Raw genomic sequence first — 13,182 nt, forward strand, 5'->3', positions numbered from 1 at the left:
CAAAGGAGCGCAGCTCATTGCCAGCAACGGATCAAAGCTGTACGGGGAATGACTTTGACGAGATGAGAGAAGAAGGCTTCAGTCCATCAAACTTCTCAGAGCTAAAGGAGGAATTATGTACCCAGCGCAAAGAAACTAAAAATCTTGAAAAAAAAGTGGAAGAATTGATGGCTAGAGTAATTAATGCAGAGAAGGTCATAAACGAAATGAAAGAGATGAAAACCATGACACGAGAAATTCGTGAGAAATGCACAAGCTTCAGTAACCGACTCGATCAACTGGAAGAAAGAGTATCAGCGATTGAGGATCAAATGAATGAAATGAAGCGAGAAGAGAAACCTAAAGAAAAAAGAAGAAAAAGAAATGAACAAAGCCTGCAAGAACTATGGGATTATGTAAAAAGACCAAATCTATGTCTGATTGGGGTGCCTGAAAGTGAGGGGGAAAATGGAACCAAGTTGGAAAACACTCTTCAGGATATCATCCAGGAGAACTTCCCCAACCTAGTAGGGCAGGCCAACATTCAAATACAGGAAATACAGAGAACGCCACAAAGATACTCCTTGAGAAGAGCAACTCCAAGGCACATAATTGCCAGATTCACCAAAGTTGAAATGAAGGAATCCCTGGGATGCAAGGCTGGTTCAACATTCGCAAATCAATAAACATAATCCAGCATATACACAGAACCAAAGACAAGAACCACATGATTATCTCAACAGATGCAGAAAAGGCTTTTGACAAAATTCAACAGCCCTTCATGCTAAAAACGCTCAATAAATTCGGTATTGATGGAACGTACCTCAAAATCATAAGAGCTATTTATGACAAACCCACAGCCAATTTCATACTGAATGGGCAAAAACTGGAAGCATTCCCTTTGAAAACTGGCACAAGACAGGGATGCCCTCTCTCACCACTCCTATTCAACATAGTGTTGGAAGTTCTGGCTGGGGTAATCAGGCAAGAGAAAGAAATAAAAGGTATTCAGGTAGGAAAAGAAGAAGTCAAATAGTCCCTGTTTGCAGATGACACGATTGTATATTTAGAAAACCCCATCATCAGCCCAAAATCTCCTTAAGTTGATAAGCAATTCAGCAAAGTCTCAGGATACAAAATCAATGTGCAAAAATCACAAGCATTCTTATACACTGGTAACAAACAGAGAGCCAAATCAGGAATGAACTTCCATTCACAATTGCTTCAAAGAGAATAAAATACCTAGGAATCCAACTTACAAGAGATGTGAAAGACCTCTTCAAGGAGAACTACAAACCACTGCTCAGTGAAATCAAAGAGGACACAAACAAATGGAAGAACATACCATGCTCATGGATAGGAAGAATCAATATCGTGAAAATGGCCATACTGCCCAAGGTAATTTATAGATTCAATGCCATCCCCATCAAGCTACCAATGAGTTTCTTCACAGAATTGGAAAAAACTGCTTTAAAGTTCATAGGGAACCAAAAAAGAGCCCGCATCTCCAAAACAATCCTAAGTCAAAAGAACAAAGCTGGAGGCATCACGCTACCTGACTTCAAACTATACTACAAGGCTACAGTAACCAAAACAGCATGGTACTGGTACCAAAACAGAGATATGGACCAATGGAACAGAACAGAGTCCTCAGAAATAATACCACACATCTACAGCCATCTGATCTTTGACAAACCTGAGAGATACAAGAAATGGGGAAAGGATTCCCTATTTAATAAATGGTGCTCGGAAAATTGGCTAGATAAGTAGAAAGCTGAAACTGGATCCTTTCCTTACTCCTTATACGAAAATTAATTCAAGATGGATTAGAGACTTAAATGTTAGACCTAATACCATAAAAACCCTAGAGGAAACCTAGGTAGTACCATTCAGGACATAGGCATGGGCAAGGACTTCATGTCTAAAACACCAAAAGCAATGGCAGCAAAAGCCAAAATTGACAAATAGGATCTCATTAAACTAAAGAGCTTCTGCACAGCAAAAGAAACTACCATCAGAGTGAACAGGCAACCTACAGAATGGGAGAAAATTTTTGCAATCTACTCATCTGACAAAGGGCTAATATCCAGAACCTACAAAGAACTCAAACAAATTTACAAGAAAAAAACAAAGAACCCCATCAAAAAGTGGGCAAAGGATATGAACAGACATTTCTCAAAAGAAGACATTCATACAGCCAACAGACACATGAAAAAATGCTCATCATCACTGGCCATCAGAGAAATGCAAATCAAAACCACAATGAGATACCATCTCACACCAGTTAGAATGGCGATCATTAAAAAGTCAGGAAACAACAGGTGCTGGAGAGGATGTGGAGAAATAGGAACACTTTTACACTGTTGGTGGGATTGTAAACTAGTTCCACCAGTATGGAAAACAGTATGGCGCTTCCTCAAGGATCTAGAACTAGAAGTACCATATGACCCAGCCATCCCATTACTGGGTATATACCCAAAGGATTATAAATCATGCTGCTATAAAGACACATGCACATGTATGTTTATTGCGGCACTATTCACAATAGCAAAGACTTGGAATCAACCCAAATGTCCATCAGTGACAGACTGAATTAAGAAAATGTGGCACATATACACCATGGAATACTATGCAGCCATCAAAAAGGATGAGTTTGTGTCCTTTGTAGGGACATGGATGCAGCTGGAAACCATCATTCTTAGCAAACTATCACAAGAACAGAAAACCAAACACCACATGTTCTCACTCATAAGTGGGAACTGAACAATGAGATCACTTGGACTCGGGAAGGGGAACATCACACACCGGGGCCTATCATGGGGAGGGGGGAGGTGGGAGGGATTGCACTGGGAGTTATACCTGATGTAAATGACGAGTTGATGGGTGCTGACGAGTTGATGGGTGCAGCACAGCAACATGGCACATGTATACATATGTAACAAACCTGCACGTTATGCACATGTACCCTAGAACTTAAAGTATAATAATAATAAAAATAAAAAAATAAAAAATAAAATAAAATAAAATAAAATAATCTCTCAGGAAGAGTTACTAATTTACATTGCCACTGGTAGTATATGAGAATACTTATTTTTCCATGCACTTATCTTTACTGAATATTGTTTTAAAGGAGGAGAAATAACTAATTTAAGAGAAGAAAATATTATTTTAATTTTCATGTTTCTTTTTTTACCTATATAGAAAAAGGTTTTCTGTCGGTGGTGTGTATGAATTATCTGTTTATGCAAGTGAAGCTATTCAGTCACAAAAATATTATTTTATGGAATGAGCCTGTGTAGCATTTAGAGGAGGCTAGAAAAGGGTGATAAATGAATCTGCATGGGCACAGGGGCATAATTTTAAAAAGTATTTATCATAAGTTTAAGTAGTTGTAAAGAATGTGATTTCAGTGATAGTATAAACGTCTACATTTTAGAATAAAAGTCATTTTCCTCTTTCAAATGTTTCCAGTGGAATCTCAATACTATATTGATTTGATTCCTATATCATTTATTTTAAAAGTACATAAATTAGGTCAAAATACGTTATTGATTGTAAAGTTTACATCTTTACTTTTTCTCCTTTAGCTCATTTTCCCATTCTACTTTTCCTAGAGTATTTTATCTTAATTAATATGATTTAATTCTTAAAAACTAAATTGATAATCTAATTATATTACTTTGGTGTGTGTGTGTGTGTGTGTATATATATATATATATTTTTAGAATCCTCTATGTCTATAAAGCTCCAAGTGTTGAATTTTTTTCTTCTGGAATGAATTATTACAAATTATTAATACATAATTTATCAAATTGTAAGCATATTAATATTTTGGCAAATTAAAATATAAAATGTTATTGGAAATGTATCTCAATAAAATGATAGAAGCTGTTTTTCAATATTTTAATATTCTAGATGAATTCCATTTTTTATAAGAATGAGACAGATATTTTAATCAATTTTCAAAAATTTTATTTAATTTTTAAAATATGTAAACACAGGAAAAACTTGTTATCATACATGATTAAACTGGCACGAAAGAAATTTTCTCATAACAACGTCTCTTAATCTTTTGAAAACATTTTGAGTTACCTGCCAAAAATCACATACTGATTTACCGTCAAAATTATTTTTAAAGATCTCTCAGGTAGCAATTCAATTAGGCCCTGCTTCAAGTTTGTTAAAAGTAAAGAATTAGACACTATTCAAGTTGCACAATGATGTTATTCAGTCATTAGTCATTCATTTTGTCAACTTCATTAAGATAATTTCAAATTGCCTCTTTGTTTGGCACACTACAGGTTTTTACATCCTGTAACGCACTATAATAAAATTGCTGATGGCTGAGAGCTGTGCTTTTCTTTGGTAAAGTCGGAGAAGAGGATTTTGAATGGGGTTTAGACAAAGAGAATCTGTCAATTGCAGGCTAGCAGGTGTAGTCTCAGGTAGACAATTATTAGGAAGTAATTCATATGAAAGTTGAAGGTGAAAGTTGAAGGTCTGAAATTATCCTAAAAATTTTCATTCTTCCACACATTATTTGAAAAGCTTTGCATATACCTCCAGGAGTATATGTATGGTGATTTATGATCTTTGATTTGAAACATAATGTACCTTTGCTTCATCTTCACAGTTTTCTTTCCTCCAATAAAATTATGAAGTCTTCTATGGCAGTGACATTTGTTTATACTCTCTTTTCACCTGGCATGATTGTGGGCACATAATAGGGACACTATAAATACAAATGGTCCTCAACTTAACAATGGTTTGACAAGCTTTTTTTTTTTTTTAAGTTTTATAATGGTTGCAAAAGTGATATGCATCCTGTAGAAACTGTATTTTGAGTACCCATACACTCATACTGTTTTTTACTTTCAGTACAATAATGAATAAATTACATGAGGTATTCAACCCATTATTTAAAACTAGGCTTTGTGGTAGATGATTTTTCCCAACTGTAGGCTAATATAAATGTTCTGAGAATGTTTAAGTTATGCTAGGCTTAGCTATAATGCTTTATAAGTTAGGAGTGCTAAATGCATTTTTGACATGATATTTTTAATTTATGATGGGTTTATTGTGACATAATCCCATTGTGAAGTTGAGGAGCAACAGTATTGCATTAATCTGAATAGGTTATTTTTTTTTCTATAAAGTAAGAAATGAGCTAAATATAAGAATAGTGGAGGAAAAAGTCGATACAGTTCTAGGGGACAATAGGTTTGCAGAAGAGGAGCCAAATAAATACGGGAAATAAACAATAGGGTACAATCAATTGAGGGCATTTTTAAATTTTAGTCATGACCAAGCATTTCTCTTTTTTTGTAGCAAAATCAGTTGTAACTATAAATAACTTATGTTTTTTACAGTGGACATGGTGGTTTTGAGTCAATCTTCTGCCTATCTCAATAACACTCATACTACAGGACTTTTTTCTTAAATCTTTCCTGACTATCCCAGCCTTCTTTCATGTCTCTTTCTCAACTACTTGTAATTTGTATCATATAATTTATTCTGTAATTACATACTGAACTATATTGTTTGATATTTTGTCCTAAGTTTGTTTCATTTCCCCAACTAGATTGAGGGCAGATAATAAGTTTTATTGCATATGGTAAATATCTTGTTAATATTTGTAGTGTGATTAAAAGTCCTTTAAAAGTTTAGTATAGTAGCTTTGAAGGTTAAAAAAAATGAAGTGCTTAGAAATACAACTCATAAACTACAAATAACTTGATTGAGAATTAGACTCATTAACACCTCCCTCTGCTTTTTGTTTTATATTCTTTAAGCATCTTTAGAAATTATTTATTTTACTGTAAATTAAAAGAATATTCTACTGTTTATGAAAGGAGGGATGACAATGGCCTTGATTACACTGTCATTTAGCAACTATATAATTACCAAATACAGACCCAAGTCTGTCACATATTTTGGTCGTTGTAGCTAAAGACCCATTAGGTTGTTGCTACTATTAAATATTCAGTGTTATAAAGTCTTTCATCCTAATGTAAGAGCTAATAACCTTGAAACCATTTTCTCCTATAGTTTCCCCTTAATGTAATCATTTATGTTTATTAGTAGGGAGACATTTTCCCACATTCTATCTTCTTCCTTCTGACTGAGACATCCTGTGGAGTTATAGCAAGTCAGGAAAATGATCAAACCTTTAAGTTATGAGTTTCCAGAAGTGTAAGCTTCTATTGTACTCCTATGATAAGCATTTTCTTTCTTCTACTAAATCAGTGTTTCTCAATATAAGAGGCTTTAATTCAGTATAATAGGTTTGAATTTTTAAAGTTAACTTTCTTTAAATTTGGTTTTATAATAATCTTGTATTTATTTGAGACTAATCAAAGATAAAACAAGTGCAAAATAAAGACAGTGGCTCTAAAGCAAATGAAAGAGGGAGTTGATTTACTTATGACCCCTTTCTTGAAAATCATTGCTCTACTTTGTAAACTAATTGAAATAATCTTTTTCCCATAAGCTGAGCATTGTCAGGCACAATACAGGCATTGGGAAAATGTTTTTTGAATGCTCAAATTAAAATTGCAGTGGCTGTTTATTACTACAATTCATTGTAGATTCGCCTATAAATTGGTAATAGAGCATATCCAGCTATTGATAATGATACTTTAGAACTTTATTTGAAAGGATGAAATGCTCATGGCATACTGTTGAGTAAACAATGCAGATTAAAAACATGGTATTATTGGTATAATTTTGTGTATATGTATCTATATTGTACACATATGTATCTGTGAGTTTGTATGGTTTAAAATATCAGACTACATATTTAGATATGTTAAACTAGTTATACATTCCTATGATGAAATTTAGGTCAAATACCATAACCACATTTTGATATTCCCTGGATCTCCTTATCTACCATTGTCTTGCTGTTACTTGAGGCAAGCTTGTTGTCAATCACCTCCATTCTGCTGTTCACATGATAGTGGGTAAGTTCTCACGAGATCTGATGGTTTTATAAGGAGCTTTCCCTGTTTGCTCAGAACTACTCTTTGCTGACACCATGTGAAGAAGGACATGTTTGCTTCCCCTTCTGCCATGATTGTAAGTTTCCTGAGGCCTCCCCAGCCATGCAGAACAGTGAGTCGATTAAACTCTTTCCTTTATAAATGACCCAGTCTCAGGCAGTTTTTTATAGCAGCGTGAGAATAGACTAATACAGGAAATTGATACCACAGAGAGTGGGGTGCTGCTGTAAAGATATTCGGAAATGTGGAAGTGACTGTGGAACTCAGTAACAGGCAGAGGTTGGAACAGTTTGGAGGGCTCAGAAGACAGAGAAATGTGGGAAAATTTGGAAATTCCTGGAGACTTGTTAGCTGGCTTTGACCAAAATGGGGAGAGCAATATGGACAATAAATTCCAGGCTGAGGTGGTCTCAGATGAAGATGAGGAAATTGTTGGGAACGAGAGTAAAGGTTACTCTTGCTATGTGCAGAGACTGACAGCATTTTGCCCCACCCTAGAGATCTGTGGAACTTTGAACTTGAGAGAAATGATTTAGGGTATCTGGAGGCAAAAATTTCTTAGCAGCAAAGTGTTCAAGAAGTGACATAGCATAAAAGTTTGGAACATTTGCAGCCTGATGATGTGATAGAAAAGAAACACCCATTTTTCTGGGGAGAGAGTCAAGCCCAATGCAGAAATTTGCATAAGTAATGAGGAGCCAAATGTTAATCACCAAGACAATGGGGAAAATGTCTCCAAGGCATGTCAGAGACCTTCATAGCAGACCCTCCCATCAAAGCCCTGGAGGCCTTGGAGGGAAAATGATTTTGTGGGCCAGGCCCCAGGTCACTTGCTGGGCCCAGGGCCCCACTGCTCTGTGCAGCCTTGAGACGTGGTGCCCTGTGTCCCAACTGCTTCAACGCCAGCTGTGGCTTAAAGCTCAAGCTTGCTTCAGAGGGTGCAAGCTCCAAGCCTTGGCAGCTTACACCTGGTGTTGGTACTGTGGGAGCACAGAAGACAAGAATTGAGGTTTGAGAACATCTGCCAAGATTTCAGAGGGTGTATGGAAATGCCTTGAGGTCCAGGCAGAGGTAAGCTGCAGAGGTGGAGCTCTCATAGAGAACCTCTGCTAGGGCAGTGCAAAAGAAAAACGGGGGGTTGGAACCCCCACACAGTCCCCACTGGGGCACTGGCTAGTGGAGCTGTGAGAAGAGGGCACCATCCTCCAGACCCCAGAATGATAGATCCACTGATAGCTTGCACTCTGCACCTGGAAAAGCCACAGGCACTCATTGCTAGCCTGTGAAGCAGCTGGTAGCAGGGCTATATCCTGCAAAGCCACAGGGGTGGCACTGCCCAAGGCAGAGGGAGCATACCTCTTGCATCAGCGTGAGTTGGATGTGAGACATGGTGTCAAAGGAGATTATTTTGGAGCTTTAAGATTTAATTACTCCCTTGGTGGATTTCAGACTTTCATGGGGGCCTGTAACCCCTTTGTTTTGGCCATTTTTTTTTCCTATTTGAAATGGGTGTATTTATGTAATGCCTGTACCTCCATTGTATCTAGGAAATAACTAACTTGTTTTGATTTTACAGGCTCATAGATGGAAAGGACTTGCCTTGTTTCAGATGAGACTTTGGACTGGGACTTTTGAGTTAATGCTGGAATTACTTAAAACTTTTGGGGACTATTAGAAGGACATGACTGTGTTTTGAAATGTGAGGACATGAGATTTGAGAGCGGCCATGGACATAATTATATAATTTGGCTGTGTCCTCACTTAAATCTCATCTTGAATTGTAGTTCCCATAATCCCCATATGTCATGGGAGGGACCCAGTGAAAGATAATTTAATCATGAGCACAGTTATCCCCCATGCTGCTGTTCTCATGATAATTAGGTTCTCACAAGATCTGATGGTTTTTATAAGAGGCTTTTTCCTCTTTGCTCGACACTTCTCCTTCTTGCCATCATGTGAAGAAGGACATGTTTTCTTCCCCTTCTCCCATGATTTTAAGTTACCTGTGGTCTCCCAGCCAGGTGGAATAGTGAGTCAATTAAACCTCTTTCCTTTATAAATGACCCAATCTCAGGCAGTTTCTTATAGCAGTGTGAGAATGGGTGAATATATTGAGTCTACTTTCTTTCCTTCAAATGCCTTTCTTCTATATTGATTACTGATACTTGGCTTTCCAGCTTCTTGTGGGTAACTGTATGCTCAGCTTTGTATTGATTTTCTCAAAGTGCTCACTTATTCTCATAACTTCAAATATCATCTTCATATGAAGGGCTTCCAAGTCCTTTGCCCAAGCCTCCACCAATGTGTCTTTCCTTTCTTACTTCCAAATTCTGTCTTTCTATTTATCATTCTTCCTGTCTCCATGTGGGAATACTGGAAATAATGTAGATTGTTATTTTATTATATTTATCTAGTCCATGAATTATGCCATTACTTAGGCCCACTCCTTATTCTCTATTCTACTGCTATATTTTTAATCAAGGTCCACCACCTATCTTGATTGCTATAAAAACATTCAAATTGTTTTTTAAGAGTGCTTTCCCTCCATCAAGCTAGCAAATCCATAATTCTCCTATAACACCACTTTGCTTATACATCTAGGCTTTTGTCACCTAATGATCCATACCTGTAGAATGCATGAGTGAATTGGGAAGCTTAGCTATGCCTCCCTGTGTACCAGATCTTCTCCAGATCTGAGTAATTATAAATGAATATAAACTCTGGCATATCTATTTTTGATCTATTTTTTTGCATAAAATGGGCACTGAAGATAATAAGCAGAAATATCAAAATTTTATAGGAACATGGACACTTAGATGAAAATTAAGTATCTTACTCAATAAACTTTAATTTGTTTTTGCTAATCCCTGCCAAATTCAGTGCTGGCTTATTTCCCTAGTGTAAGTAGAAAAAGATCAGCTAACATTGTTGGACACTTTGGCAGGGTTAAAAGTATTTTACATATATATATATTTATATATTATTTATATATTTATATATGTTTATATAATATTTATGTGTTTGTAACATATATAGATATATAAGCATATAAATGTTTATTTATATATAAGTATATACATGTTTATTTATTTTTGAGACAGAGTCTTGCTCTGTTGTTCAGGCTGGAGTAAAGTGGCATGATCTCAGCTCACTTCAATTTATTCTTCCTGGGTTCAAGTGATCCTCCTACCTCAGCTTCCCAAGTAGCTGGGACCACAGGCACGCACCACCATGTCCAGCTAATTTTAAAAATTATTTGTAGAAACAGGATCTTACTATGTTTTCCAGGCTGGTTTCAAACTCCTGGACTCAAATGAGCTGACCACTTTGGCCTCCCAACGTACTGGGATTACAGCCATGAGCCCGCATGCCTAGCCTATATTTATTTTTTATTCATGTATTTTAAAGCTTCTTGCAGGTTAATCAGTGACTTTAGAGAGGCCCTTGACTTCCTTATATAATCTTTCAGAGAAATCATGTATTTAATCACAGAAACTTAACAGTAGTGAATTGTAATAGCCAAACCTCAGTTCTTTAACATGTTAAGAGTTTATTATTCATTGATAAAGCATCCAGTGTGGAAATTCAAGCTTGTGTGACTTATTTGCATGACTCAGGAAGCATGGTTCTTTCCTTCTAGTGGCTCCAACATTCCCTAGGGCCTTGGGGTAGTTGCTCGATTCTTTACATCTGTCCGTGAGTGAGAATGATGAAAGAACATGGAGGATTACTTAAAACATTTTAACAACCAGGCCTGGGCATGTCATATAATCAAATGGCTTCACCTAGAGGGATTGAGAAATATAGTTTGTATGCCCAGGATGGGAAAAAATGGGTTTGGTGAACATTGAGCCACTCTCAGTTACAGTTACAGTTACAGATAATGTTAACTTGTCTTCTAAACAATCCGAATTTACACTTTCATTTCTGACTCATGTTTCTAGTTGCCTACATTTCATAGGAAGGAAAATATATCTATTATTTCAGCATAAATATCTTGGGCTAGAATAATCAAATTGCCTCCACATGTGTACACTGAACTGATCTGATAGTAATGTTTTTGGTAATGGTAGAGGAGGTTGGGGAGTGAAGAGTATTGAATAAGTTAATAACAAAGTAAATGTGAGCTATGAATAAAATATGGCTGTTGAAAAACAATTTTTGAATTCAGTAAAAGTAGTTTGAACATATATTTGCTATATGTATATGTCTCAAATATTAGTATTTTTTTCTTTTTAAAGATATAACTCACATAGCATAAAATTTACGCCTTTAAAATTTATAATTTAGTGGTTTTAAAAAGAACTGCATAGTTCTAATTCTGGAACACTTTTCATTAGCATAAAAATGAACCCTTGTACTTATCAGCACTCTCCCCAGTTATCTTCTCTCCCTCACCCCTCATAGGGATTTAATTTCATCCGTAGATCACTTAAGGAGCATTGTCATTTTATGAATGTTATCAGTCTTCCACTTTATGAACAGTAGATGTCTTTCCATTTATATAGATGTTCTTTTATTTCTTTTTACTATATTTTGTAATATTCAGTATATAAGTTTTACAATTTCTTTGTTAACATATTCCTAAGTACTTTATTCCTTTTGATGCTACTGTAAATGAAATTGTGTTCTAAATTTTCTTTTCAGATTGTTCTTTTCTCATGTATCAAAATAAAATTTACTATTTTGCTTTTGTATTCTGAAATTTTGGTAAACTCATGTGTGTATGTATGTGTGTATTTTCATGAGTTTTCTGGTAAAAACCTGAAAACCAGCTAGACAAATTCTAAAAGAGTTGTAACATGTATTTGTATATTATTAATTCTAATAGCTTCCTTGTGAATTCCTAGGATTTTCCTGATAAAAGGTTATATCATGTACAGATACAGATAGTTTTATTTCTTCCTTTCTAATTTCTATACCTATTTTTTATTTTATGTTTTTGGTTTTCAATACCATTCTTTATTTTCTTTCCAACAATTTTTGTTTGTTTGTTTGTTTGTTTGTTTTTGTTTTTGAGACAGAGAGTTGCTCTGTCACCAGGCTGGAGTGCAGTGGCACAATCTCATCTTGGCTTACTGCAACTTCCACCTCCCGGGTTTAAGCAATTCTCCTGCCTCAGCCTTCCAAGTAGCTGGAACTACAGGCATGCGTCACGACACCCAGCTAATTTTCGTATTTTTAGTAGAATCGGGGTTTCACCATGTTGGCCAGGATGGTCTCGATCTCTTGGCCTTGTGATCCACCTGCCTTGGCCTCCCAAAGTGCTGGGATTACAGGTGTGAGCTACCATACCCGACCCTCCAACTCTTATTTTACTTCCAGGGAGTACATGTGCAGGTTTGTTACATGGGTAAATTACATGTCATGGGGTTAGCTATACAGATTGTTTTGTTACGCAGGGAGTGAGCATAGTGCCTGATAGGTTGTTTGTTGATCCTAACCCTCATTCCACTATCCACCCATAACTAGGCCCCAGTGTCTGTAGTTCCTTTCTTTGTGTCCATGTGTATAAAAGGTTTGGCTCCAACTTATAAGTGAGAACATGCAGTACTTGGATTTCTGTTTCTGTGTTAATTTGCTTAGTATGAAATGGTCTCCAGCTCCATTCATGTTACTGCAAAGGGCATGATTTCACTTTGTTTTATGGCTGCATAGTGTTCCATGGTATACATATACATTCACTGGTGGACATCTAGGTTGATTCCACCTGTTTTCTATTGTGAATAGTGCTGTTATTAACGTACAAGTGCATGTGTCTTTATGGTAGAACAATGTATATTCATTTGAATATATACCCAGTAATGGGATTATTGGTTGAATTGTAGTTCTGTTTTAAGTTCTTTCAGAAATTTTCAAACTTTTGTACACAATGCCTAAACTAATTTACATTCCCACTAGCGATATATAAGCATTCCCCTTTCTTTGCAACTTCACCAGCATCTGTAATTTTTTGACGTTTTAATATTAGCCATTCTGACTGGTGTGAAATAGTATCTCTTTGTGGTTTTGATTTGCATTTATCTAATGATTTGTGATATTGAGAATTTCTTCATATGCTTGTTGGCTATGTGTATGTCTTCTTTTGAAAAGTGCCTGTTCATTTTCTGTGCCCATTTTTAAATGGGGTTGTTTGTATTTTGCTTGTTAATTTGTTTATATTCCTAATAGATGTTTGATATTAGATCTTTGACAGATGCAT

General features: G+C 36.0%; 1 non-coding gene across 1 annotated transcript; it reads right to left on the reverse strand.

Moving 5' to 3' along the window:
* Positions 1-11,724: 11,724 nt before the first annotated feature.
* On the reverse strand, positions 11,725-11,786 carry LOC114675209 (U7 small nuclear RNA). Its single transcript, XR_003726299.1, has one exon. It is a non-coding gene; the product is annotated as a U7 small nuclear RNA (small nuclear RNA).
* Between the last annotated feature and the right edge of the window lie 1,396 nt (positions 11,787-13,182).

The sequence above is a fragment of the Macaca mulatta genome, chromosome X (assembly GCF_049350105.2).
Source record: "Macaca mulatta isolate MMU2019108-1 chromosome X, T2T-MMU8v2.0, whole genome shotgun sequence".
Lineage (NCBI taxonomy): Eukaryota > Metazoa > Chordata > Mammalia > Primates > Cercopithecidae > Macaca > Macaca mulatta.